The sequence below is a fragment of the Saimiri boliviensis genome, chromosome 1, assembly GCF_048565385.1.
Source record: "Saimiri boliviensis isolate mSaiBol1 chromosome 1, mSaiBol1.pri, whole genome shotgun sequence".
Taxonomy (NCBI): Eukaryota; Metazoa; Chordata; class Mammalia; order Primates; family Cebidae; genus Saimiri; species Saimiri boliviensis.
Window position 1 is genome coordinate 190,729,338 of NC_133449.1, and position 27,304 is coordinate 190,756,641.

At 41.3% G+C, this 27,304-nt stretch overlaps 1 protein-coding gene across 3 annotated transcripts in view; it reads right to left on the reverse strand.

The window, feature by feature from the left end:
* The window catches only part of TNFAIP8 (TNF alpha induced protein 8), a 125,657-nt gene that overhangs the window by 74,691 nt on the left and 23,662 nt on the right, over window positions 1-27,304 (reverse strand). The window contains exon 1 of one of the 3 annotated variants that reach the window (XM_074382288.1): window positions 1-26,680. This exon is cut by the window's left edge and continues 12,753 nt beyond it. The exons of 1 other annotated variant lie outside the window; for it this stretch is intronic. The gene's annotated coding sequence lies outside the window, so the exon portion shown is untranslated. Of the gene's footprint in view, window positions 26,681-27,304 lie in introns of those variants that run through there. One more of the 3 variants, XM_074382264.1, reaches the window with a different exon arrangement.

Here is a 27,304-nt window from a genome sequence, read left to right on the forward strand (position 1 = left end):
TCTCCCTCATCCCCAGCTCCAAAACTCTCCTCTGCCTTCTCCTCATTTCCAGCCCCATCATCCCAACCCCCTTCAGGCTCATCCTCTGGCCGGAACTTCCTGCTCCTCTTACTTAGCTGTCCTCATGGTACATCTTGAAGTACAGCCTGATCGCCCTAACATTGCCATGTGTACCTAGAATTTTGTTTAAAAAGTACTTCCGTATCCTTACTCACCACGTCACCCTTTGATGAGGAACATGCAATGCTTCCCTGCTGCTCAGGAGTCCGAGTCCATGAGTCAACACAGGATTTAAAGCAGTCCCCAGTCCTGCCGCCACCGTGCTTCACTGTTTTGCCTCTGGGCCTCTGCTCACCCACTTTCTTCAGCCCCTCAGATCCTTTCCATTATCACCAGCTGCAGAACACTGCCAATCTCCCAAGGCTCCGCTCAGATGAACCCCTTCATGACACTGTAGCCAGTCACTGGCTCCCACTCCTGCATCTCTGTGATATTTGGACACTTACAGCATTTCTCACATTTTGCTCCAAGAGATAGCCATGTTTTGCTCCAAGAGGTAACCATCACTATTCACAGTTCATCAGCCCTACTATACCACACACTCTTAGATTAAGACAGGGAGATTTCTTCATTCATTCAGCATGAATGAATCCACCTATATTTACCCAGTACCTACTGAATAGCAGACATTGACTTAGATGCTGGGGACATGGGAAATGAAACATATGGGTTGTCTGTCTTACAAAACTGACCTCAATGGGAAAAAGAGGTGGCAGTCCAGTAAGCACATACATAAATAAAGGACAGACTGTGAAAGGTGCTAGGGCAAAAACAAACAGGTGGTCCTGACGGAGCCCACTCTAGCAGAAGCGGCATTGGAGGTATATGCTGAAAGCCACAGGAATAATGGTCTGGGCGGTAGAAAGAGCAAGTGCTACAGCCTGAAACAGGACAAGCCTGGCACGCTTCACGGAAGGAGAGGAGAGGGGCTGCTGGGCTACAGTGACAGAAGTAAGGGAAAGAACGTTGTGAGAAGCACTTGGGAGTTAGCCAAAGGCCAGAATACGTAGACCATATAGGACATGGTAAGGAGTTTATGTTATATGGCGGGAATGTAAAACAGAACAAATGTCTGAAAGGCAAAGTGACAATAAAGATAAAAAACTTTAAAACTTCACAGGGCCTTTGAACCACTTACAGGAATACAGCCAGTGAACTAGAGACAAGTGTGGACAGCTGTGGTGCAAGGAAGCTGTGCTGGTTATAGCAATGACCCCATATGAAAACTTCTAGAGCCCTACTATCCACATGGGGACTGATTAAGTAAATTATGGCACATCCATATAAAGGCATGTAATGCAATCTTTTTTCTTTCTTTTTTTTTTTTAGAGACAGGCTCTCGCTGTGTTGCCCAGGTTGGTCTTGAACTACTAGCCTCAAGCAATCCTCCTGCCTCAGCCTCCCAAAGGGCTAGAATTACAGATGTGAGCCACTGCACCTGGTCAGTAATGCAATCTTTAAAACTGATCTTGCAGAGTATTAATAATATGAGAACTCTTCACAAAGACTACAAAACAATATATAAAAGCAAAGAAATTATATTAAGCCATATATAATTTTAAAAGAGAAAACTATAAGCACACAGAAAAGAGCCTGAAATGATGATATTCACAATATATTTTTTTCTGGTTAATAACAATAAGGAGTACCTCTTTTTTTATTGATCAAATTGTAGTTGATAAATACACTACACAAACATGTAATACTGTTGTGATAAGGAAAAAAGGTTTCAAAAAGCCTGTGAGTTAGAAAGTATAGCAGACAGGATATCCTATGAAACTGTATAAACAAACAGAGGTTGCTAATCAGGAGACAGCTAGGGCAACCTTCTGTCTTTTCAGGGAATCTTCAAAGAGAAACAGAAAAACAAACCATAAAAACTCCCTAGAACTTGGGGCAGGAAGTGTGTCATTCCCTTCTTGATTCTCCCTGTGACTCAGCAGTGACTCCAGGCCCCTCTGATCCATGCACGAAGAAGTTAGAGATAGGAGTTCTGAGAGGATGGAGACTTAGAAACCTCACCCAGGAGCTCCCAGCCCCGAGGGGGAAGCTGAGAATATTGAACTTGGAACTTTTTTTTTTTTGGATATGCAGTCTTGCTCTGTGGCACAGGCTGGAATGCAGTGGTGCAATCTTGGCTCACTGCAGCCTTTGCCTCTGGGGTTCAAGCTATTCTCCCGCCTCAGCCTCTAGATAGAGTAGCTGGGATTACAGGCGCCAGGCCACACACCTGGCTAATTTTTGTATTTTTAGTGAGACAGTGTTTCATCATTAAACCTGGAACTTCTAAGGAAAAAAACATTCTCTATTTTTTTTTTTAGGTTCATTACAACAGCAACCAACAGTCTTACCTATATTGTTACAAATTAAACATGATTAAGATTTTGTCTATTTCTTTTAAATAGGATTTACTGCACAAGACCCAAACCCACTGTTGTTCCACGCCTTCTTCTCAAACAGGTTTGAAAGTTTAATCAACAGTATAGACAAGTCTCAACAAGTCTCAGGTATTTTGATCCTGGCTTACAACAAGCTCAAGTCGAAGGAGTTTTACCGCAGGAGCCCATTCAGCCAATTTACGCCCCTGTTCCCCACTGGGAAGCAAAGGTGATTTAGTTCCTACGTCCCCATCTGGCAGCCTTCTAAGCTCAGCACTCAACGGCCAAAGAGCACAGATTGAAACTGATTTCCTAACAGAATCCCACATACTTCTTTTAGTTCCGTTTTTAATAAGCCTCTGGAAACTACAGAGTAGAGGGAAACATATACACAGCACTATAAAACAAAACAGCAACTTCTGACCCTGCAAGCCTCTACCATTTTTTTTTTTTTTTTTTTTTGAGATGGAGTTTTGCTCCCGTTGCCCAGGCTGGAAAGCAATGGTGCGATCTTGGCTCACTGCAACCTCCACCTCCCAACTGCAAGCGATCCTCCTGCCTCAGCCTCGTGAGTAGGTGGGATTACAGGCATGCACCACTACCGCTGGCTAATTTGTATTTTTAGTAGAGACGGGTTTCTCCATGTTGGTTACGCTGGTCTGGACCTCCTGACCTCAGGTGACCCGCCTGCCTCAGCCTCCCAGATTGCTGGTGTTACAGGCAAGAGCCACTGTGCCTGGCCAAGCCTTTACATTTTTAAAGTATATTAAATTAAAATTTGAGGACACACAATTACAATACAGGACCGCTGCCTTCCTACATCAATTCAACAAATATTTACTGAGGCCTTACTGTGCCCTATGCTATACGCTATTGTAAATTACGAACGAGTGCCCACAGGAGTTATGTGTATGCATGCAGGGTGGGGTGGGGGTCTGCTTGAGAGAGGCAGATACTTCCAAGAAACAGCCAGTTTGGGAACAGGTTATTAAGCATCTTACAAGCCCTGATAAAAAGTTTAGGTTTTATCAAAACTCTAATGAGGCATTGGCAGAGGCTAATGCAATCAGATGGACATTTTATAAAGGTGACGTTAAAGCACAGGACGTTAGACTGGAGAAAGTGTAAGGGTGCAACTGCCCTTAAAGTAACCTAGCAAAGAGATAGGGGCAGTGCACAGTGACAGGCAGTATAGAGTCTACAGCTATTCACCTGGAGAACTGACAATACTGGCAATTGATTAGGCATAGGGGTAAGGGCAGAAGAAGCCTTCCAGGTTTCGAGGTAGTTACCTGGGTCATTGACTAAGGGGAAAAATGAAAGAGAAGGCAAGTTCAGCGTTCTTCACATACAATTCGAGTTGCCTGTGAGACACCAAAGAACATTTTCTAGCTAGACACCCAGGTCTAGAACTTAGAGGAGAGCTTGGGCCTGGAATATAAGTTTGGGAGCCACTGGCACGTAGAGAATCTGAAACCCTAGGAAAGGGCGGAGTCACCAGAGAGAGAGTGGAATAAGAAGGGCAGAGAATCCAGGTAGAGCTTAAGAAATACCAAGGTTTTGATATTGGACAAAGAAGGGGAAGGAGCCCGCAAAGAAGACCAAGAAGGGGCAAAGAGAAAAGGGGAAGGAAATCAGGAAAGCAGATTATCAAGGACCAGTCTGTCTACAGAAACAGGACCAGCATGGACTTGCTTTGGAGTAGTCAGGAAGAGAAGAACTGAAAGGTACCCACCTAGAGCTAAAATGCCAGACGCTGCTAGAACCCTCCATGCCGGTGTATTTCTGGAGTTATCGGTAAACAGTCAGGAGGCCAAATGCAAAGCAGCAAGAACAGAGTAGGTTCTGAGATAAACTTAGCAGGACATCCTGGCCATAGCCAGCACTGCCTGCTCAGAGGCTGGAAAAGGGGCCAAGCACCACAGAAGTGACAAAACACCAAGGTCCTGGGACCATTCCTCAAGGAGTACCACTTTATTCAGCCACAAGTATGTACTGTCATTTACTGCGTGTGAGCACTGCTGATGGTGCTGGAGATAGAGCAGTGACAAAAGTTCTAACAAAATAGCCAGAAAAACAGGATTTTGAGTAGAGATCAATGCTGTGGAGGGAAAATATAAACCAGAAGAGAGTGGGTGGGAGAGAGGAGCACTTTGGGTAGGCCTTCTCCTGGGGTAACAACTGAGCAGAAACCTGAGAAAAATTAGGGTGAGAGCCAAGGAAAAATCTATGGGGACAGGGCTTCCAGACAGAGGGAGGGGTGTGTGCAAAGGCTCTGAGGCAGGAGGAACGAACTTGGGAAGTTTGAGGAACAGCATGGTGGTCAGTTCAGTCTGACTGGGGCAGGGAAGGAGGGAGTGGGAGGAAATGAGGTTGCAGAATTGGGCAGAGGCCACATGAAGGGGAGCCTGCAGCTCCTGGTAAGGAGCGGGGAGTTTGTCCGTTGGAATGAAAAGCCATGGGGGGTTGGAGCAAGGGAATGACTGTGATCAGTGATAAGACCACTCTGACTGCAGAAGGACTGTCTGAGAGTGACAGTGCAAGAGCACAGGAGAGGGAGGAGGCTCCTGAGGCTACCCAGAAGAGAAGTGGTGGTGGGAGAAGCAGCAGTGAGATTTAGGATGTGCATATTTGTTAGAGCAAGTGGAAAGGACTTGCTGCCGGGTGAGCTGTGTGCTAAGGGAACAGGTTCCTCTGGGCTTGTGGCCTGAGAGCTGCGTGCACAAACGACAAACCCAGGAAGGAACCAGTGTGGGGAAGGGGCATGCAATCAAGATGCCTATTTCTAGTGGAAATGTAAACACACAACAGAATAAACACAGCTGGAGTTTGGGGAAAATGTGTTAAATGCGTTAATTTGAAAGTTATTAGTATTTGGTATTTCTCTCCCGGCACTAGAAATCATCCAGATTCTCAATCCTGGCTGTACACTGGTATACCCAATAACAAAAATTAACCGAAAACACCAATTCAAACTAAAACAAAAAACTGATGCTCACAATTCTTCTCCAAAGGTTTTGAATTAACTAGACTTGGATAAAGTCTATCTTTTTTAGTTTAGTTTTCTCTTTTTCTTAAAGCAGCCGAACCCCAGTTAAGAACCCTAGAGATAGCATAGTATGGGGAAGAAAGTCAAGGACTGAGCCCTGGGGCAATTCCATCTGTAGAGGCCTTTGGAGAGGGCAGTTATTGAAGTAGGAGAAAAAAAATGGGATGTGATGCCCTGGAAATCAAGTCAGGACAGTGTTTCTAGGCACAGTGAGGGTGCAGGGGTGGTTACAAGGGCATACTCCAAAAAGAAAAAGAAGGGGGCTGGGATGGATGATGCCATCTACTATTGAGAGGCTGAAAAAGATGAGGAATAGAACAGGCCATGGGATTTGTTAAAATGAAGATCTCTGGTGACCTTAACGGAGGGGTGGAGTGAGGAGGGGCGGCAGAAGGGGAGATTGCACACCCCAAGAGACATGGGCAGGAGAGAAGTGCCATAGATCTGGAAGGCTACATTGGATAGATAAATTTCTTTAACTTGTTTTTTAAGAAGGGTGATAAAAAGGCATGTTCTGATGGTGATAAGGATGCTTCCATACACAGAAAGACATTGATGTGTAAGAGAAAGAGTACAATTGCAGGAGATTTTGAAGCAGTTGGAGAGAAAAAGCCATTAGGGACCCAGACCAATGAATCTGAAATTTGCCTTCAAATGCCAGATGCATCTTCATTTTTCACTTGCCAGGGGATGCAATATGTCCTGAAAATTACAGTGGCTAGAGTGAAATCAACCTTACAAATCATCTAGTCCAATGCCTATTCCCAGTCCACTACTTTAATCCTGTGTCCCCTCTCAGTAGTCATCCTGACAACCTCCATTGAAAGACAGTTTCTACACTCCATCCACCCCACCACCAATCCATGGTTCTTGATCTCTTCGAATACTCCTTGAACTGAACAGATATCTATATTTCTGTACTTCAATCCACCGGTTCTGGTGCTGTGCCTTTGGGATACACAGAACATGTCTAATCCCTCTTTCACATTTTTCAAACAATTGAAGACTAGCAACTCCTGTTACACCTTGTTAACTATGTACTCCCTAAACCAAACCAGTTCTTTTCATATGTATGGACAAACAGATCCTATTCTAAAAAATATCTAGACAGGGGCTACAAATCCACGTTGGTGTTCTTTTTTTTGGTGGGGGGCGGACACAGTCTCGCTCTATCACCAGGCTGGAGTGCAGTGGTGCGATCCTGACTCACTGCAACTTCCATTTTCCAGTTTCAAGCAATTCTCCTGCCTCATCCTCCGGAGTGGCTGGGACTACAGGCACGCCTGGCTAATTTTTTGTACTTTGAGTAGACACTGGGTTTCACCATGTTGGCCAGGATAGTCTCGATCTCTTGACCTTGTGATCCACCCTCCTCGGCCTCCCAAAGTGCTGGGATTACAGGCGTGAGCCATCGCAGCTGGCCAGCGTTCTTTAACATAAAGAAAGTATTGTCAAGCATAATGGAACAAGAGGTATACCACTATACATACAAATAACCCAAAATGACCCTGGTTACCAAGAAACCAGAGTGGTTCCAGCCTAGTTCTGCTTCAAGGTTTGGGCTTCATCCACTCAATCCTTAAGCACTCATTTAATTATCTCTCTCCATCTTGTTCCTCAATTCTAGCAGAGAACTCTCCCACAACATGTGTGTATACACACATCTACCACACGCTCAACATACACACACTCAGCTCTCAGATAGGAGAAAATTTAACCATCACCAACTGCCTTTTGTAATGGTTCTCATTAACTCAAGTTTTTAGGAAAGGGTCTCTACAGCATTAACTGATTATTTTCTCAAAACCTCATGTTGAAATACAAACTCCAAAGCCAGAAGAAAAACCTAAATGTTTACATATCCAAAAGAATTATTTTACTTTATTTTATTTTATCTTATTTTGGAGACACGGTCTTGTTTCATTGCCCAGGCTGAAGTGTAGTAGCGGCATCACAGCTCACTGCAGACTTGAATTCCTCAGCTCAAGTGGCTCTTCCACCCTCACCTCCCAAAGTACTGGGATTACAGGTGTGAGCCAGTACCTGGCCAGGTACGCATATAGTCCCATCTACGCAGGAAGCGAGGTAGTAGGATTGCTGGAGCCCAGGAGGTCAAGGCTGCAGTGAGCTATGATCACTTCACTGCACTCCAGACTCCAGCCTGGCCAACAGAGGGAGACCCTGTTTAAAAAAAAAAAAAAAAAAAAAAAATCAGTTCTAGAACAAAAGGCTGACATAGAACATTAAAGGTCACACTTGAAATCTCCTTTTAAAGGGACAAACTGAAAAAAAAAGATGAATTCAGAGCATTTCAAGAGCTATGACCATCTACTTTCATCAGTTTGGGGGAAGAAAACAGTTTGACTATTATTAATGTTTGACTATAATTAATTAATATAATTAATTGAAGTGATGAATCAACTAAATTTACCACCTTGACTAAACACTAAACTTGACAACTGCATACAACAAAAAACACAACTTATTTAAGACAAAGTTCTTTCATTTGTCCCAAACTCTGGAAAAGTAGGTGTGTCCAAAGGAGATAAATATCATGATATTAATTATATAAGGTAGGGCCGGGAGTGGTGGCTCAGCACTTAGGGAGGCCAAGGTGGGCGAATTAGTTGAGGTCAGGAGTTTGAGACCAGTCCGGCCAACATGGTGAAAACCTGTTTCTACAAAAATACAAAAATTAGCCAGGCATGGTGGCCTGTGCCTGTAATCCCAGCTACCTGGGAGGCTGAGGCAGGAAAATCATTTGAACCCAGGAGGCGGAGGTTACAGGGAGCCAAGATAGCACCACTGCACTCCAGCCTGGGCGACAGAGTGAGATTCCATCTCAAAAAATAACGATAATTATTATTATTATAGAAGGTAAATATTTCATGATAAATATAGGTCAATATAACCTCCTATAAAACCATTCCTGTGTATCTCAAAAGTTAAAGAAAATGGATTTTGATAGAATTTAAAAATGCCTTTCTTAGCCTCCTCTTATCCAACCAAAAGGAATAAGAAAAAGAAGTCTCTACAGCATATAGAATCAGAATTCTTACATAATTGCTTATATAATCACTTTCAAATGGTTTGTTCTGTAATTTTAGAAAGCTTTATATCAGGCCAAACAATATAAAAGTTTATTTAAAAATTATTTATCTTGGCTAATGGGTTTAACATTCTTAACTTCGGTCTTCTTCCAAGCCATTCAAGTACAATAAACTTATGGAACTACAGGAAGAAGCAGTCCCACCCAAGAAATCGAAACCAGGAGGTGCACCAGCCACAAGGGCAAGCCTCCGTGATGGCAGATGCAAAAAAGCCTCAAAGAGCAGAGGCCCACTTCCTTTTTATTTTCTTGTCAGGTGGCTAAAAATGTAAACTTCTACATGCTATGATTTCCTCACAACAGGCATATACATTGCTCTGGCATTTCTTAAGCCTGATTTTTCTAGGGTATTGTTTCTCAGCCTTAGTTCTACTGATATTTTGGCCCACGTAATTGTTACACAGAGCTGTTGGGTGCATTGTGGGATGCTTTGAAGCATCCTGTCTTCTACCCACTAGATGCCAACAGCAAACCCCTCTCACTAAAACTGAATTAATAAAACCCCTCCCACTTTGCTAAAATTGTCTTTGGATATTGCCAAATGTCTCCTGCGGGCAGGGCAAAACTGCCCCCAGTTGACAGCCATGTTCTAGAGGACTGGTTCTTAAATTGGCTACATGTTGGAAGCATCTGAGGAGGTTTTAAAAATACTGACACCTGAGTCTCACCCTCAGTGATTTTTGACTTCATTAGTCTGGAGTAGGTCTTTGGCACCTGGATTTTTGAAAGAGATTCTAATGTGCAGCCAAGTGTGAGAATCTCTACCCTAGAGTTTATCAATGACATCAACTAAGTCATTTAATCAATTTAACTCAACTCAAAAATGCATTATATCCCTCCAAAGTAGGGTCTTCTTCATCGTGGTACTACAATCAACATGATTAGAGGACACAGAAAGAAGTGGAGAAGGGCAGGTATTGTGGCTCACACCTATAATCCCAGCACTTTGGGAGGTTGAGGTGGGAGGATCACTTGAACCCAGGGGTTCAAGACCAGCCTGGGCAACGTGGTGAAACTGTTTCTTACAAAAAAATGTGAAACCCAGCTGGGTGTGGTGACACACACCTGTGGTTCCAGCTACTCAGGGGACTGAGGTGGGAGGATCACTTGAGCCCAGGAGTTAGAGGCTGCAGTGAGCTATCGTCTCACCACTGCACTTCAGCCTGATGACGCAGGAAGATCCTGTCTAAAAAAAAAAAAAAAAAAAAGTGGAGGAAATAAAAAAAGGTCAACTGTAGCTCTAATCTGCAAAGTTCTTTTCTCTTTTAGGTGAACAGAAACGAGTCCATAAAGATTTATGTCAACTTTAACATTGCCTCACAGGTAGGAAGACAGACATTATTTCCTCACAGGGTGAAATGCCAGCTCTACAATGAAGAAACTGGAGCTGCCATCTCTTTAATGGGCACCATTAAACCAGCCTCAGAGGAATGCCAAGTTCATTTAAAAAAATAAAATAATATATCTGTGGGTGTGAAGACATCCAGAAGAGCCACACAGGAACTGCAATCAAGACTTCTCTGTGTGGAGGTGGTGGAGGTGGGGTTCATCTTCAGGTTGACGACACTACCAGGGAACTGTCAGAAGCTGACAGCAAAGCTTGATTCCTGTAAAAAAGCTCCATGGGCATGAACAGCCCACATGCTTCCCTCCTGCCCATTACATTTCAGTATCTTCTGCTAGCTTCCTCAGTGTGTTCAACATCACTGGGCCTGAATCAAATTTTTGCAGACAGTCGGACACCACTGCCCTTGAAGGCACTGTTCCCCTAAGAGCTAGTCTCTGGCTATGGTTTTCTCATCAACTGTGTGCCAGCTTAATGGTTATGCCAACACACACTGTCTGTTGTTTTTTTAAGTGAGAAAAAGGTAAGCAGACACACATGCATACATATGTGATAAGGATTCTTCTTCCATTTCAGGAACAAGAATTATCAGTAACTTATGGCCAGGCAAGGTGGCTTACGCCTGTAATCCCAGCACTTTGGGAGGCCAAGACGGGTGGATCACTTGAGGTCAGGAGTTTAAGACCAGCCTGGCCAACATGGTGAAACCCCATCTCTACTAAAAATACAAAAATTAGCGGGGTGTGGGGGCAGGTGCCTGTGATCCAAGCTACTTGGGAGGCTGAAGGAGCAAAACTGCTTGAACCTAGGAGGCGGAGGCTGCAATAAACTGAAATCATGCCACTGCTCTCCAGCCTAGGTAACAGAGCAAGACTGTCTCCAAAAAAAAATAATAATAATAATCAGTAACTTGTATTAAGTGCTTAGGTTGAGTATAGTACTTTACCATGTGCCATACATGCTTTAATCTCACTAACTCCTGACAGCACTGAAAAGCAGGTGCTCTTAATATCCCCATTTTATAGACAAAGTAATTGAGGCTTACACAGTTTTAAGAAGCTTATCCAAGGCAAAGCCAGGACCTGGACCTATTTGTCTCTGGCTCCAAAGCTGATGCTTTGAATGGCCACACCATACTGTCTCTCTCGTTCTCAAAAACAAAACAAAAATCCCAATCAGTGATATGAACTCCACCACCTGTGAGTGTTTCAAGTTCTCATTGATCTGGGTTGGAGTAGGTTAGAAGAAAATTTTATGAACATGGAGAGGATGCATGATACCCAAATTTTGTTCCAGACTCCATCAACATGACCACAGGGCACTGTGTATATCTTTGAACCTGCCTGTTTCTTTGTGTGCATGTGTATATGAGAGAAAGAGAGGAAACATCTCACAGAACATGTGAATATATCTGGGAAAACTTGGTCTTACCACTAGTTTGTAAGTTCCAAGAGGTGATGTACTATTTCTATCAGCATTTATTCAGTCAACAACTAATTCTGAGTGGTTACCACTGGCCAGACCCTGTCCCATGTGCTGGAGATTCACAAACGAACAAAACAGACGACAGACACACTTTTGTTTTGTTTTTGTTTTTAAAAAGACAGCGTCTCCTAATGTTGCCTAGGTTAGATGCAAATTTCTGGGCTCAAGGAATCTTCCTGCCTCAGCCTCCCGAGTAGCTGGGATGACAGGCATCTGCCATGACACAGGTCATTCTTAACCACTACATTATGCTACCTCTGCTAGATTTTATGCTAGTTGCATTTACTCTGTCTACAGTATGGAAAACTAACTTAATTTTGCTTGTTCCTTTAACCCCAAAACCTAATACATGAATGCCTAGTGAATAACAAGCACTTTAATATTTGCCGAATAAATGAATTGGTCAGCACCATACACTTTAGCACTTAATTCAAAAGCTAAGCTAGATGCAAAAATGTTTCATGTGCTTGAGCCTTGTTGCTCCAGCTAGCATATAAACTTTTATGTACGAAATAAAAGCATTCCATCTTAAGGCTGCTTCACAATATGCCAGTCCGAGAATTTTAAATAAGCACACATAATTTGTACTTCAATGAAGTTATTAAAGATACTGACGATTCCATTAACAAACATCATTTGTTAAAAAGAGGCTACCATATTCTGGAGAGTACTAAAATTTAGCAAACGTACATCTTCCCTGTTGTAGGGCATCTACAGAATGAAATAACATGTCCAAGCCTGTGCCTATTACGAGACCCTTAGGAACAGTATCACATCTCTGGATTTGGGGGTTTGGCAGCTCTGACAATGGTGGTCTCAAGAAAGTGAAAGCAAAACCTACCCAGCTTCCTTCTCTCCCTCCACCCTGGCCCCTCAAAGCCTCATGTTTCATTACAAGCTGAGAGCTCTCAGACTTCCAATTGCCTTTAAGGTTTCTGTAAAACTCCTTTGAGTTTCTGGCAGATTTCAAAAAGTGGGCTTTTAAACTAAGCAGAAGAAGAATTTTCTGTGGAGCTGTTAAATAGTCTTGAACTCAAATATAAATTCTTGGCTTTGACCTAATCATCTGTAACAAAAATGACAAATACAAAGCTGACCATGCTTACCCACTTATTCTGGAAATGTTTGAAGCATTGTCAACCATTTTTACTGTATATAATTTCTTCTCAATGCAATTTTCCCCACCTTCATTGAGGTTCTTTTAATATAATTTAACCCTTCTTATTATTAAGCCAAAGTAAAGGTTATAATAACAATCAAAACAAGTATTTGTCCCAGTTTTTATTAGATAGCCTTTTTTCCCAAGTATGGATTGTCCTAAGTGAACTTCATTTTCTCTTTTAAAAGTGTATATTCTATTCAGAGTCTACAGAACTTTTAATTGCCACATTTGCCTACTCTGCATGATCTAACAGCTAACTTCTGCCCTTTGGTTTTCTTTCACTGTAGTTACCCATCATTTTCCTTCTGAATGTAGATCTTCATATCCCTTTTTGTATTTTCTGCAGAGATGGGTTTTCACCATATTGACCAGGCTGGTCTTTAACTCCTGACCTCAAGGGATCTACCCTGCCTTGGCCTCCCAAGGTGCTGGGATATCAGGCTTGAGCCACCGCACCCAGCCACATTCTTATTTCCTAAACTTTACAAGTTCACATTCTTCCCTGTAAACAAATCTGCCCCCTTTGGTGGTGTCATTTGAGTTCCAGTGAATGTCATTAAGCTTCTTAACCTCAATCACTACTTGTCACTAAAATAATTCTATTTTCTTTTTTTTTCTAATGATAAAAGTAAGGCATGTTCTACATAAAAATTAAAATATGGTGAGCACTTACTACTTACTATGTGCCAGGCATTGAACTAAGTATTTTTTAACCTTATTTTCATCCTCATGATATGAGGTCAATGCTCTGATGAGTTCCATTTTACATACAAAAGCAGTTAAGCAAATTGCCAAGTTACAATAGCAGAAAGAGCAGGGTCAGGATTTGAATCCAGCTCTGTTTCCAAACCCTGGTTCAAACCGCTGTGTCAAATAAGACTCCTCCCCAATCCATTTCCAGTTAGAATCCCAGACAATAATTTGGTTATTTTTTCCTAAAGTTTTAAATACCAAATAAGCATGCTCACCCCTTGCCCTAGCACCTACCCTCTTACTTAAATAGAACTGTATTATATACATTAGTTTAAAGACTAATAATATAGTGTATCTAAGTTAATATATATAGCTCTTTTTTCTTCTGTCATGGTTCCACACTAGTCCATCATGTGGTAGTGTTGCAACAAAGTTAGCCTTAGTTAAACTACGTTTGCTTAAATTTGATGAACATTTAGGCTTTTAAGCACCACAGGTCTATGGATACTTTGATTCCTCTGCTTAACACTCAAACTTGACAAATTAGAGGTTTGTCCCTCCTTCACGGGTGAATACTCACAATGCCCCTTCACTGGCATTTCCTAATAATTTTACTCTGCTCTTGCTAATCACCTTATTTGCCCATCCCATTAATATGAGTTCATTCATTGAGTTTTTAATATTTATTTGACCATTCAAAGTTCACATTGCCATTTCAATTTTTTCTTTCCTTTAAAATGAACACCAAGTCTGGGTGCAATAACTCATGCCTGTAATCTCAGCTCTTTGGGAGGCCAAGGCAGGACAATCACTTGAGCCCAAGGGTTGAAGACCAGCTTGGGCAACATAGCAAGACCCTATCTCTATGAAAAATTTAAAAAATTAGCCAGGCATGGTGGTGCACACTTATAGTCCCAGCTACACCGGGGATGAAATGGGAGGATTGCTTGAGGCCAGGAGGTTGAGGATGCAATGAGCTATGATCACACCACTGCACTCCAGCCTAGGTGACAGAGCAAGACTCTGTCTCAAAAAAAAAAACCAAAAAACAAAAAACAGATAAATGAACACCAAAACAAAGCTAGGAATATTTAAGGTTTTGGAGTATAATGCTTTTGTTTGAAAACTCTTCAGTAGGTTTTTAAAGTATGGGGAAAAAGAAGGGAACCAGACAGGGGACAGAAGGGCCAACTCCTGCTCTCAGAGCATTTTATTTATTTATTTTGGGATGGAGTCTTGCTCTATCACCCAGGCTGGAGTGTAGTGGCGCAATCTCGGCTTACTGTAACCTCCGCCTACCCAGTTCAAGCGATTCTCCTGCCTCAGCCTCTCAAGTAACAGGGATTTCAGGCATGTGCCACCACACCCAGCTAAATTTTAGTAGAGATGGGGGTTTCATCATGTTGGCCAGTTGGTCTCAAACTCCTGACCTCAAGTGATCTGCCCGCCTCGGCCTCCCAAAGTGCTGGGATTACAGGAATGAGCCAGCATGCCCAGCCTCAGAGCATTTTAATAAGCCTTCAGGCTAGGCTTTGGCCGAGACTAGGTTTGGCTCTCTCTCCTCTTCAAGTTTTCTGAGACCTTCTTCCTTATCCCTACCATGAGAGGTGCCCTATAGTCCTCCAGTGGGCTCTGCCTTGGCCTACAGCCTTTGGCCTTCTCCAGCAAATTATCCCTGCTGGGGTAATCCTCTAGAAGTTCAATTTCTGGGAATGAGCACAGAGCTCCCTCCACTCGGGGCCATCCCAGGACAAACTTACCACCTGTCTTGCCTCAGCCCAGTGTCCACCAGCCTTAGCACCTCATCTTGTGGAGGGAGTGGGGGGAGCAGAAGAGTGGCATCTATTTCCTAACCTCTACATCTGCAAATGCATCTGAGTTCTAACATACAATTAGCCTCAATGAAGTTGATTTCTGCAACTCTAAAATCCATCTCCTTGGGGAAGAAAACCTTTTCCCATAAAATAAATCAAAGATGGACAGAAGAAGGGAAAAGAACAGCCACTTTTTGAAATACTACTATGTGACAATGTGCCAGACATTTTATTCAGGTTATCCCAGTTGGTCCTCCACAGTCTACGTGTCTGATTTTATTTCTTCCCATTTTCAGTGGGAAAACAGTAGCTTAAAGAAGCAAATGACTAGACTGGCCAAGGCCTCACACTTGGGAAGCGTTAGCGCTAAAATTCAAGTAAAAGTCCGCCACATTCTTGAGCCCGCACGTAACTGCCAATAAGACGAGAGCAGAGTTTTCCAACTTGAGGCCCACAGATCCCCTAGCAGCCCCCAAATAGGCTTTGAGGTTATCGGAATGTCCTGAGACTCGAGTGATGTGCCTTTTGTGAGTGGGGGGTCACTCTGAATGCCCCCACATTGCCTCCCCTGCTCCTCCCATAGTCTGATCACCGATGCTTTGATCACGCACATAACTACCCACCTGCTCTTCTGCCATTTCCTCTATTGTTATCTTTTCATTATAGTCTTGAGAGCCATCTTCTTGCCACCTTATTTAAACTGTTGAAAGAGAATCAATCACTTTTGGAGAATGTGCTGGAGTGAGCCATGGCTGCCTCTGCGGCAGGTGCCCCTGTGACAAGCATCACCACCCTCAATCTTTCATCAGATTCTCAAAAGGGTCCAAAAACCAAAAAAGGATTGAAATCTAGTCAGGAACACTTCTACAGTCTTTTTTCCTTTGAACAAATAAAAACAAAAAATGCTGCTGAAAAGCGTGATAAGTGTCTTCCACAGCTGTCCATTCAGAGATGCAGAGGCACCCAAAGCAAAGCCCTCAAGTGACATTTCATCTCGGTACAATAAAATTATTCTTTGTCACTGAAGGTGAGAAAGTAGAATACTAATGCATGTTGCAGAGGCTTTTAATACAGAGGAAGGAAGTGGTGGTTTTAGTAGAGAAGGAAACTGAAGAAAAGGTCTTTGATCTTTGTATTTCACAAAAAGCAACTGAAAATGTAAATAACTGTCTCCTTCAATGCCAGTTGACAGTTAACAAGAAGCAGTTTAGCAATTTTATCACACACATGCACAAATGCCTTTGCCTTTTTTTTCTTTTTCTTTTTTTTTTTTTTTTTTTTTGAGACAGAGTTTTGCTCTTGTTACCCAGGCTGGAGTGCAATGGCGCAATCTCGGCTCACCGCAACCTCCACCTCCTGGGTTCAAGCAATTCTCCTGCCTCAGCCTCCTGAGTAGCTGGGATTACAGGCACACACCACCATGCCCAGTTAATTTTTTGTATTTTTAGTAGAGATGGGGTTTCACCATGTTGACCAGGATGGTCTCGATCTCTTGACCTCATGATCCACCCGCCTCAGCCTCCCAAAGTGCTGGGATTACAGGCGTGAGCCACCGCGCCCAGCACCTTTGCCTTTTTAACATGCCATGATAAATAACTGGAGAGAGCATGACTCAAATGGAGCAACGAGGAGCACACTGGCTCAGATGCTCTTCCGGTGCAATATCAGAACTATCTTTTTTTTTTTTTTTTTTTTTGAGACAAGAGTCTCACTCTGTCACCCAGTCTGGAGTGCAGTGGCACAATCTTGGCTCACTGCAACCTCTGCCACCTGGGTTCAAGCAATTCTCCTACCTCAGCCTCCTGAGTAGCTGGGTTTACAGGCACCTGCCACCATGCCTGGCTAATTTTTGTAGTTCTGGTAAAGACAGGATTTCACCACGTTGGCCAGGCTGGTCTTGAACTCCTGACCTCGTGATCTACCCGCCTCAGCCTCCCAAAATACTGAGATCACAGGCGTGAACCACCGCGCCCGGCCCAGAATGGTCTTAAAAAAGATGAAAAACGCTTATACAGTCAAGACCATTTATTAAGTGCCAACTGTTTAAGACCTCCCAAGTCCATTCCTTATGCAATGGAAACCTTTCGGTGCTAAGAAGCAGGAAGGCGCAGCCTGCATGATGTACTGCACACACAGCTGGGACACCAAAAAATAAAAAAGGTGAGAAACCAAAAAAAAAAAAAAAGAAAGAAAAAAAAATGGTGGGAAAAGTGGAGGAGAGAAAAATACATATTTCAAATCTAATTAAACAGAAACAGAGAAACAGAACAGATGGGAATGGCCACTCTTGCCAACACCAAGACCCTGAAAAATGATACAGATTACCGTAGGAGAGTTCACAGGTGGCAGACTGCTGGATAGTCTGCAGGAAAGGAGGGAATGCTGTTATTTGCAAGAAAGCTATCAGTTCACAACTAGTGTGCCTTCCTATAGTATTTACCTAATAATATTATTTTAATATCAGTTATCAGTTGGGCAAGAGGTACAAAATGCCACATGCTGTACCATAAGACGTTTGCTCATCTATAAATTATAGGGGTTAGAATAAACTTCTAACTTCTCCAATTCTAAGTAAAATGACAGTGTTTTTCAAAGTTCTGTTTGTGATTTAACTTTTTTCTTGCAATGAGGCTCTTTAGGAAATGAAGGCTGGCTTTTAAATCACATGTGCAAACTCCAAAGGACAGTACTAGTTACTGATAAACATGTGTTGTCTGTAAAACTCTGGCTTGTTTCTGAGATTGCTTCAATGGGAAAATAATTAAAACTACATTTTCACCATTAAATTAAAATAATTTCCAAATAAATCTTGAAGGACACACACACACACACACATATATGCAGTCTTACTAAAATATACTTGTGTTCCCATGGTTCTAAAATGCCATTGGTTGTAAGATGCACAATTTAACAGCAGATATTTTTGGGGAAAAGACTATAGCATTATCTGTGTACATCCATTATATAACATAAATTCAATTGAGAATTGTTAAAAAATGAAAAATATGCACCTTAGAATTGAAACACAATGGTATGAATGGATACATATAGATGCTTAACTATGTATATCTATTTATCTTTCCAAAAATTTTTCTCTGCAGGGAACCCTGACAGAAGCTGCTCATTTGTGTGTTTGGTTTCTTTCTAACATTGAAAAACACAGAGGTTGTACAAAGAAAATGTACTGTGTGCACATCTTCTGACTCAGCAATTATACTTCCGGAAACCTATAAATATAATTGCTTGTATGTAATGACATATAAACATGGTTGTTTATTGCAGCATTATTTGTAATATAAAAAACAGTACAGAACAAGAATGTTCAGCAATAAGGGAATTTTTAAATGAACCATAGTGTATTTGTGGACTTAGAATGCAGAATACATATCTGAATCTGGATTTAGAATATGGAATACTACAAAGTAAAAAGAATTTAGTAGATTTTTTCCTTCCTAATATGAACTGACATTCTAAGTATTTAATGTGGAAAAAAGGTGAGTCCCAAAGAATAATTTTCTGTATGTCACCAAATATAAAATATACATTATTTCATTTTTGAAATTGGGGTGTACTAATCAATGGCATCTCAAGAGTCCACAAAATACAGTAGTTTGATCCTATTTGTATATATATATGTATAAAATGTGCATACCTTAATATGCATAGGAAATTTCTGGGAAGCTACTTTGAACTGTAAAGTAGGAAAAGAGGAAGATGTCTTATTTGTTTTATTTTACTTTACCCTATAGCCTTTATTTAAGTATGAGGTGTTTCCTTAAATACATATTACTTCTGAAACAAACCAACCAACCATCAAATCATGTATAAACCATTCTAGGCTCCTAAAAGGTAGCAGCTTGAAAAATCATTGGGACAGGGTATCCCTTTTGGGAAAATCATTCCTAGGAAAATTTTTTATTACATTAAAATATATATTTCATAAAAAATGTAAAAGCAAGGTCAGGCATGGTGGCATGTGCCTATGGTCCCAGCTACTTGGGAGGCTGAGACAGGAGGATTGCTTGAGCCCAGGAGTTGTGGGATGCAATGCATCATGCTGATCAGGTGTCCACACTAAGTTCAGCATCAACATGGTGACCTCCTCGGAGCAGGGGACCACCAGGTTGCCTAAGGAGGGTAGAACCCACCCACGTCAGAAACAGAGCAGGTCAAAACTCTCATGCTGATCCGTAGTGGGATTGTGCCTACGAACAGCCACTGCATTCCAGCTTGGGAAACATAAAGACACCCCATATTAAAAAAAAAAAAAAAAAAAAAAGATCAAGAAGAAAAGAAAAGTGAGATTGAAGAAGGTAATGCAAGGATCAAAGGAAGGAGACATTCAGTAGGAGATCCTAAATACCCAGCTCTTTTGCTTCTTTTCTGTTTTCTGATCATTCAGGCAAGTTTTGCCAAAAGTTGTAGCTTGTTCTCCACATTAGAGGTAGAGGGGATTGGTAATTCAGAGGAATTCATAGGATATCCTGTTTTCTGGGAGGATGGAGGTGTGAAACAGCAATATAGTCTCCTTATCTGAAAGGTGGCGGGTGGCAGGGGAGAGGGGAGGAGAGTGGATGGCGGCGTGCACGTCCCCTGCCAAGTTCAACCACACCCAACACTGGCGTGTGGCCAGAAGGATCCGGAGCCACGTCCACAGCACAGGTAAGCGGGAACCTTCAAAAGCCCTCACAGGATGGAGAGTTCAGGGCAATGTTTCTCACCCTGTGGCCCTTCATCCATGAATGAACAGGGACCTTTATTAAAATGCAGGTTTTTCTGGCCTGCCCATACTTCAGCAAAGTCATTTCCACAAACATTCCAACAGCATACCTGAGCTATCATGATTTGGGTATTTCTAATGTGTCATTTATAAAGTGAGGTCTAGAAATTTAGATAAACTTTATACTGTGTGAAAAGTAGATTTGAGGAAATGGAGTTTAACAACTTTTGTTTCAAACGACTTAAAAAAAAATTCTTTACATATGGGATCTCACTGTGCTGCCCCAGCTGCAGTGCAGTGGCTATCCAAAGGCATGATCAAGTGAACTACAGCCTTGAACTCCTGGGCTCATGTGGTCCTCCTGCTTCAGCCTTCCTAGCTGTTGAGACTACAGGTGTACACCACCACATCCAGCCCCAAATGACCTTTAAAATTAGAATTGATACAACCACTCAAATAAAATACATCTACATATTCTCAGAGTAAAGCCTACATATTTTAATAGTTGTTAGAAACTGAAACAGATATTTGGAAATTTCATCTCCTACTTGAGAACTAGAAAATATATATTTTCCCCAAATATTCAATTAAGAAAATAGTCATTTGAAAAGTAAGTTCATTTTTGAGGAGAGGAAGACCTAAAATGACTGTCAAAGAGTTTTTTTTTAAAGAGATCCCATATTTTCTGAAACCTTCAATTTTCTCTTATAAACCAGCTTATTTAGATTCTGCTGATAGAGTGATCCTATAACTGGGAGTTCACAGCACTGGAATCTACACTTCCAACGGCTCTTCCTCTGTTGTTCCAGTTTGGAATTTACAGATTGACGTTACCTCCCTCCTCCCTCCCAAGAATGTGGAATTTTCTGTTTACATCAAGTAGAACGTAGATTACACTGACTCCCTCATAAATGATTTTAATTATATGTCATTTTTCAAAGATAATTTTCACCTCACCATTCCGTTGGGATTTTTCTGTTCTGATACAATGCAGCTTCAAACACAGGGTTAGAATTTAGGAAACTGTATCACTTCAATCAATTGGTATTAAACGGAGACATGCTGATTTGCTTCCTGATGCCATTCAAAAGGGAAACCTGTGCTGCTAAGTTGATATAGAAGAAATCTGAAAATAATTTCTAAAAGGATAGTATCCTTTTAGATATTACTGATAGTATCCTATTTAGATATGACAGGAAATTATCCCCTGAAAAGAACACAGGAAAAGTTATGTTACTTTCATCTCATAGAAGTAAGTGTGTGCAGTCATGGGCTTTCCACAACATTCCCAACAAGAGAGTAACTGTGAGGACTATGTATCATATTCAGATAATGATTATGAGTTGCAAGTTTTAAGGACTTTGCCTAAGGTGTGTGCATGGTAGCAGGGAAGGGGGTCGGGTTTCCCTGTGGGTTATTGAAGGACCACTGTAGGGAACTGTGTGTTTAGTTTAGAGGTTTAAAAAAAAAAACAGCTCAGAATGGTGAAAGCACGGAGTGAGTGCCTTTGAAAAAGTAGGAGGAAATGAGGCTGCCAAGCTGGACAGGAACCAGATAAAGAGGCCTTTAATATGTTCAGTGAAGGAGTTTGAACTTGATTCTGAAAGCAGGAGGAGCACTTTTAAGAATTTCAAGCTGGGTTAGCCAAGCCGCCTGTAGTACCAGCTACACAGGAGGCTGAGGCAGGAGGATCGCTTGAGGCCAGGTATTTGGGGCTGCACTGAGCTATGATCATGCCACTACACTCCAGCCTGGCAACAGAGCAAGACCCTGTCTCTGCCAAAACAACAACAACAACTATATATATATTAAATTTTAATTTTAAAAAAGGAAAGAGTTAAGAAAATCAAAAACAATTTCAAGCTGGAGACCCACAGGATCCAATCTGTCTCATAGGAAGATTGCTCAAGCCATAAGAAGGAAGACTCAGGAGGGTGGTCACCCATTTATGCTCAGAAGAGAGGGGGAGAAAAGGCTGAGAAAACCTGCATTCAAACAAATTAAAAATTAAAATACTGACATTTAGAACTCATTTACCTGGTACGTTTACTTAGGTGAAATATTTCACCCCTTAACAATAGTGGGAAACTATTGCACAAGGTTCTAAAAACCAAGTGTGGCTGTTTTATATTTACTTCTTACTGTTGGGTTCACTGAAACAATGTGACTAACGAACTTATGGGAAGGGGAACCTTCTCATGAATCTGTGCGGCACTGCTGGGGAGAAGCTCTCTGTTCCCTGTTGTTTGTGTTGCTGGTCATGTTTACTGCATAAAACTTCTACTTGAATTCAACTTGTTTTTATTTTATGTTCTATTTGTCTGAAGGAAGCATTCAACCCTTCTGGTTAATATGCCATTACACATCTTTTCGGATCTACTACACCCATTTCCCCCCATATGGTGGGGGGAAAGAAAGCACTATCCCCAACCTTTGAGAGCTCCGAGGTGCAAGTCAAGGTGTGTAGCTTTGCTCACCCACAAGAGGTGCAGGTCCATCTAACTGAGCCATTACAGAGCACACAGCATTGCTCCCACTATACCAGGCATGAGAGAGCAGAAGGAGGAGAAGGAGGTGAAGCACACTGTACATAACATGTTGTCAGTGGCAAAACATTAACTGGGACCCAAGCCTCAGGCTTCCAAACTCTGAGCATTTTCTAAGAGATGACATATACTTTAAACAAAATTCAGTACTCATTAAAGTAAGCATATTCTTCATGACCTCACCGGCATGGGTAATGGAAAACCAAGAAGTTATCTCTAACTGAATTGGAATGTTTACACTGGCTGCATAGCTGCCCCCCTAAAGGAATCTGTGGGGAAACCAGGGTCTGGTTTCCTCATTTCCTTTGTGTGGTTTTTTCAGGGTACTGGGGCAGGAGTCTTTCAAAGAGGGAGGAGGAGGTGAGAAGAGTGTGGCAGACATGAAAGGTCCTTTCCAAGCAAAGTTGTAACACATGATAAAATTCAATGGGTGAAGGCAGAAATTGTACTTCTAATGGCTGATCATATAACAATTCACAACGTCTCCACTCAGAAGTGGGAAATTCCAATTAGTAGGCATCTCTCCTTCAACACTGATGCAAACAGGGCAGGGAGAAAGTCCAGGAATATACTAAAAAGCATTCTCCTTTTCTTCTCAGCATATGATAAGAGAGTTGCTTTGTTGTTTGGAGTTTTTGCTTGTTTTGGCAAGTGAACAATCTTAGATCATAAGCTCTAAGTGTTAATTATGAATGGAAATGAGCACACTGATCCAGCTAACCTAATGAAAAGATGATGGTCAAGTGAGCAACACCCTCCAGATGAGCTCATAAAATGTCCACTGAAAGACTGTAGGGTAAAAGGAGTGGCAGAAGATGATGGAAAACCATATGTTGTTCAACATGATAAAGGTGAATAATTTGACAGTTCAGCAGAGCCAGTTCTCGAGAGAAAAATAAAACATTTTCAACACATCCTTCCCAAAGACAGGTGAATTTTCACTGTTACATTTACCCAGTGACTAGCTGGAACCATACTAGAAGCAGAGGAGAAAGTGGGATTCTATAGCAGGAAATACACTAAAAATAAAAGAGAAAAAACTATTTAGTGTTCTCTAGAAATTATTTCCCCTAATAAAAGGATGTCCACATTTCTGGATTATCTCTCCTGGAATGTAAGTTTTTTGAGGTTGTCACCCCTGAGGGCATGGATCTTCTAGCTCATAAAGTACCAGTGAGCAGTTACAGGAAGCTATACCTTAAAACCAAATGATGTGAATGCAACAGGTGGCTTGAAGGTCAAGTTCAATGCACTGGCCAGTTAGCCTGACTCCAACTAGGTCAACTAAATAATGGTCCTATGATTCAAAGTATCTGGTGCGTGAATAACTAATCCCTGCCTTATTTGCTAAAAGATGGGGACTGAAACAACTAAAACTATTTCAGAACATAACAGGAACTTGGAAATTATGTAATCAAAGTGGTACCTTCATTCCTGAAGATACACTAGAAAATTCTTAGGAACATCTGTTTCACACCTCTCCAGTTCCTAGACTTTCATTTCTCCCATACCTTCCCCAATACAAAAAAGTTAAATGAGATCTTGGAGTAGGAAAGGCGCAGTGGGAATATCCTTAGTATCTGGGTTGGCACTTGGAATATATTTTATCCTAAGAAATAGGACTATGCTTCTGGTCCATTACAAATATGTACCTTAATATTTCCAGGTTGATTCCTGGTTGTTGTTGTTGTTGTTTCACATAAAGATGACTTGTTAAACGTATTTTTGTTTTCTATCTTTAAGATTGTTCATTTCAAAAATCATAAATCACAGTTCTATAAAAATGTTAATTCTACCCATATTCCCTGAGGGCCAACCACATGCTAGACTCAGATCTGAGTGATGAGATACAGGTGGACCTCCAAGGTCTCCGAACTGAAGGAGCTATATGGCATATAAATAACGGCAAAACCACATATAATCAAGGTGTGCAGAAAGTGCCATGAAAACCCAGAGAAAGAAGCAGCTGGTACTGCTGAGAGGACTGGAGAAGGCTTCCCATAAGAGATCATTTGTTTTTGGTGTGGTGGGGAGGGGGAGGCTTTGAAGACTGAATAGGATCTGGCCAGTGAAGAAGGTACAAGGGAATTACAGTCAGTGGGAACAGTCATTGTATATACATGCCACATTTATTATTCATTCACTAATTGGTGAATATTTGAGCTGTTTACAGGTATTGGGTCTTATGTATAATCTTCTATTAACACTTGCTGATTTGTATGGACATGTTTTTGTATGGACATGTTTTCATTTTTCTTCAGTAGACGCCTAGAAGCCAAGTGATAGCGGGGTAAGAACTGTGGAATATTCTAGATGGCATAAGCATAGAGTGCCCAATGGAGAACAGCAGAAGGGACAATGGAAAAACAGCATGAAGGAAGACATAAAGAGCTCTGAACACCAAACTACGAAGTTCAGATTTTAGTCTGTAGGAATACAGGGCCATTCATTGAGGGTTTTTACATTACAAATAACGCAAGTGGGTGGCAAGTCCAGGAATGGACCAGAAGCCGGGGGACGGTGGTTAGGAAACTTATGATAAACCTCCCAATGAATAAGGATCTGAAGTATGAATTGCAAACAGCTATTTCCAATATCTTCAAATCAAAGCTTGGGGCCCACTTGTAATGTTTTTAGCATGAGGCACCCTAAAACTGTGCCTCGGAGATGGTCACTGCCTTTAACTCACATCTGCACCTGCAATTCCTCCCCCTAGGAAAATATCACCTCCTCTTTCTCACCTATCTCACATAGATTCCATAAAGGAAGCATAACATATAGGTTAAACTGAAGTTTGTGGGGGAAAGGTTTTTAGGGAAAAATATGTTCCAATGCAACCATGACGGGATAACAGCACAGCCTGCAGTCAAGCAGCACTAACACTGACTAGTTGCTCGATCTCGGGCAAGTTATTCAGTTTCTCTGTCCCTCAACTTTCCTCATTGTAAAATGGAAACAAAAAACTACCTTTTTAAGAATGTTGACTATGAGGTTGGAAAACAGATCCTTAAACAAGTACATAGTAAGCAAGAAAAAATGGTAACTATCACTCTTACATACTCAACAATAGACTGGGTCAGGAATGCAATATTGCTTCTAAGTTTCAAGGACATGTTTGAAAAAATTTCTTTACTCAGTATTATTACAAATAACGTTTGTTCTAGATGGTCTACTTTTTTAAGGTTGATTCTTCTGTAAAGCAGTAAAGCTCATTGTAATTTTACCCCTTCTAAAATGTACCATACTTACTTAAAGAGAATATGTTGAACAAAATTTAACCTTCTTTCTGAGGATGGGATCACCATGATTTTCCCAAGTTCCTGGTAAGGTATTGGGAAGAGTTAACACATTAAAAGTGAACTGATGTACTATGGATATGGTTCCAATAGAGGTTAAATTGTGTCCTAAGAGTGCCTAGAACATCCACCACTGTAAAGCGTTGCAAGTGTTATCTGACATCACACAATAACATGCATGTCACTGCCCTTTTAAAAACTTATCATTCAAATTTTCAAGCATCCATAAAAGTAGAAAGAGTGTAACAAACTCTCACCTGTCACCCACCTTCAACAATAACCAATATATTGCCAATCTTGTTTCATTTGTTACTCTCCACCCCTCAACTCTTGTTTTGTTACCATTTTTCCCCATAACTTTATTGAGATATAATTTATAAATGTACAATTTAATGATTTTTAGTAAATGTGTAGAGTTGTATAACCATTACCACAATCCAATTTTTAGAACATCTCCTCATCTGGAATGAAGAGTGACAATATAGTACACCTACATAATGGAATACTGTTCAACCTTGAAAAAGAAGAAATCCTGTCATTTGTGACAACATGGATGAACCTGGAGGACGTTATATTAAGTGAAATAAGCCAGGCACAGAAAGACAAACACCACATGATCTCACTCACATGTTTAGTAAAAAAGTTGAACTCAGAAACGAGTAAAATGGTGGTTACCAGAGGTTGAAGGTGGGGGGATGGGGAGATGTTGGTCAAAAAACAAAAAAAGTTTCAATGAGACAGAAGAAACAAGTCCAAAAGGATCTACTGTACGTCATGGTAACAACAGTTAATAACAATCTATTGTATGTTTGAAAACTGCTAAAAGAGTAGATTTTTAAGTGTTTGCACCACATATGAAAAAAAGGGATGTGAAGTAATGCATGTGTTAAACGGCTTGATTCAGCCATTCCACAACATATACATACATCAAAACAGCATGTTGTACACAAATACATATACAAGTTTTAGTTGTCAATTAAAATAAAATTTAAAAGTTAAATTAAAAAGGACTCCTGACACTGGTGACCACACAGATGAATGTGGAATAATGCTAAGTGAAACAAATCAGATAGAGAAAGACAAATACTATTTTTAAAAGAAGAAGAAGAAGAAGAAGAAGAAGAAGAAGAAGAAGAAGAAGAAGAAGAAGAAGAAGAAGAAGAAGAAGTAGAAGAAGAGGAGGAAGAGGAGGAGGAGGAGGAGGAGGGGGAGGGGGAGGGGGAGGGGGAGGGGGAGGGGGAGGGGGAGGAGGGGGAGGGGGGAGGAGGAGGAGGAGGAGGGGGAGGGGGAGGAGGAGGAGGAGGGGGAGGAGGAGGAGGAGGAGGAGGAGGAAGAGGAAGAGGAAGAGGAAGAGGAAGAAGATTTCATCATCCCACAACACCCATTTTCAGTTAATCCCCATTCTTACTTCAGCCTCAGGTAGCCACTAATCTATTTGTTTATAGATTCACCTTTTCCAGGCATTTCACATGAACAGAACCACAAAATAGGTAGCCTTTTGCATCTGATTTCTTTTACCTGGCACCATGTTTTTGAGATTCATCCATGCTGTGGTAGGTACAGTACTTTGTGTGTGTGTGTTTTTTTTTTTTTTGCTAAATAGTATTTCATTGTATATACATGCCACATTTATTATTCATTCACTAA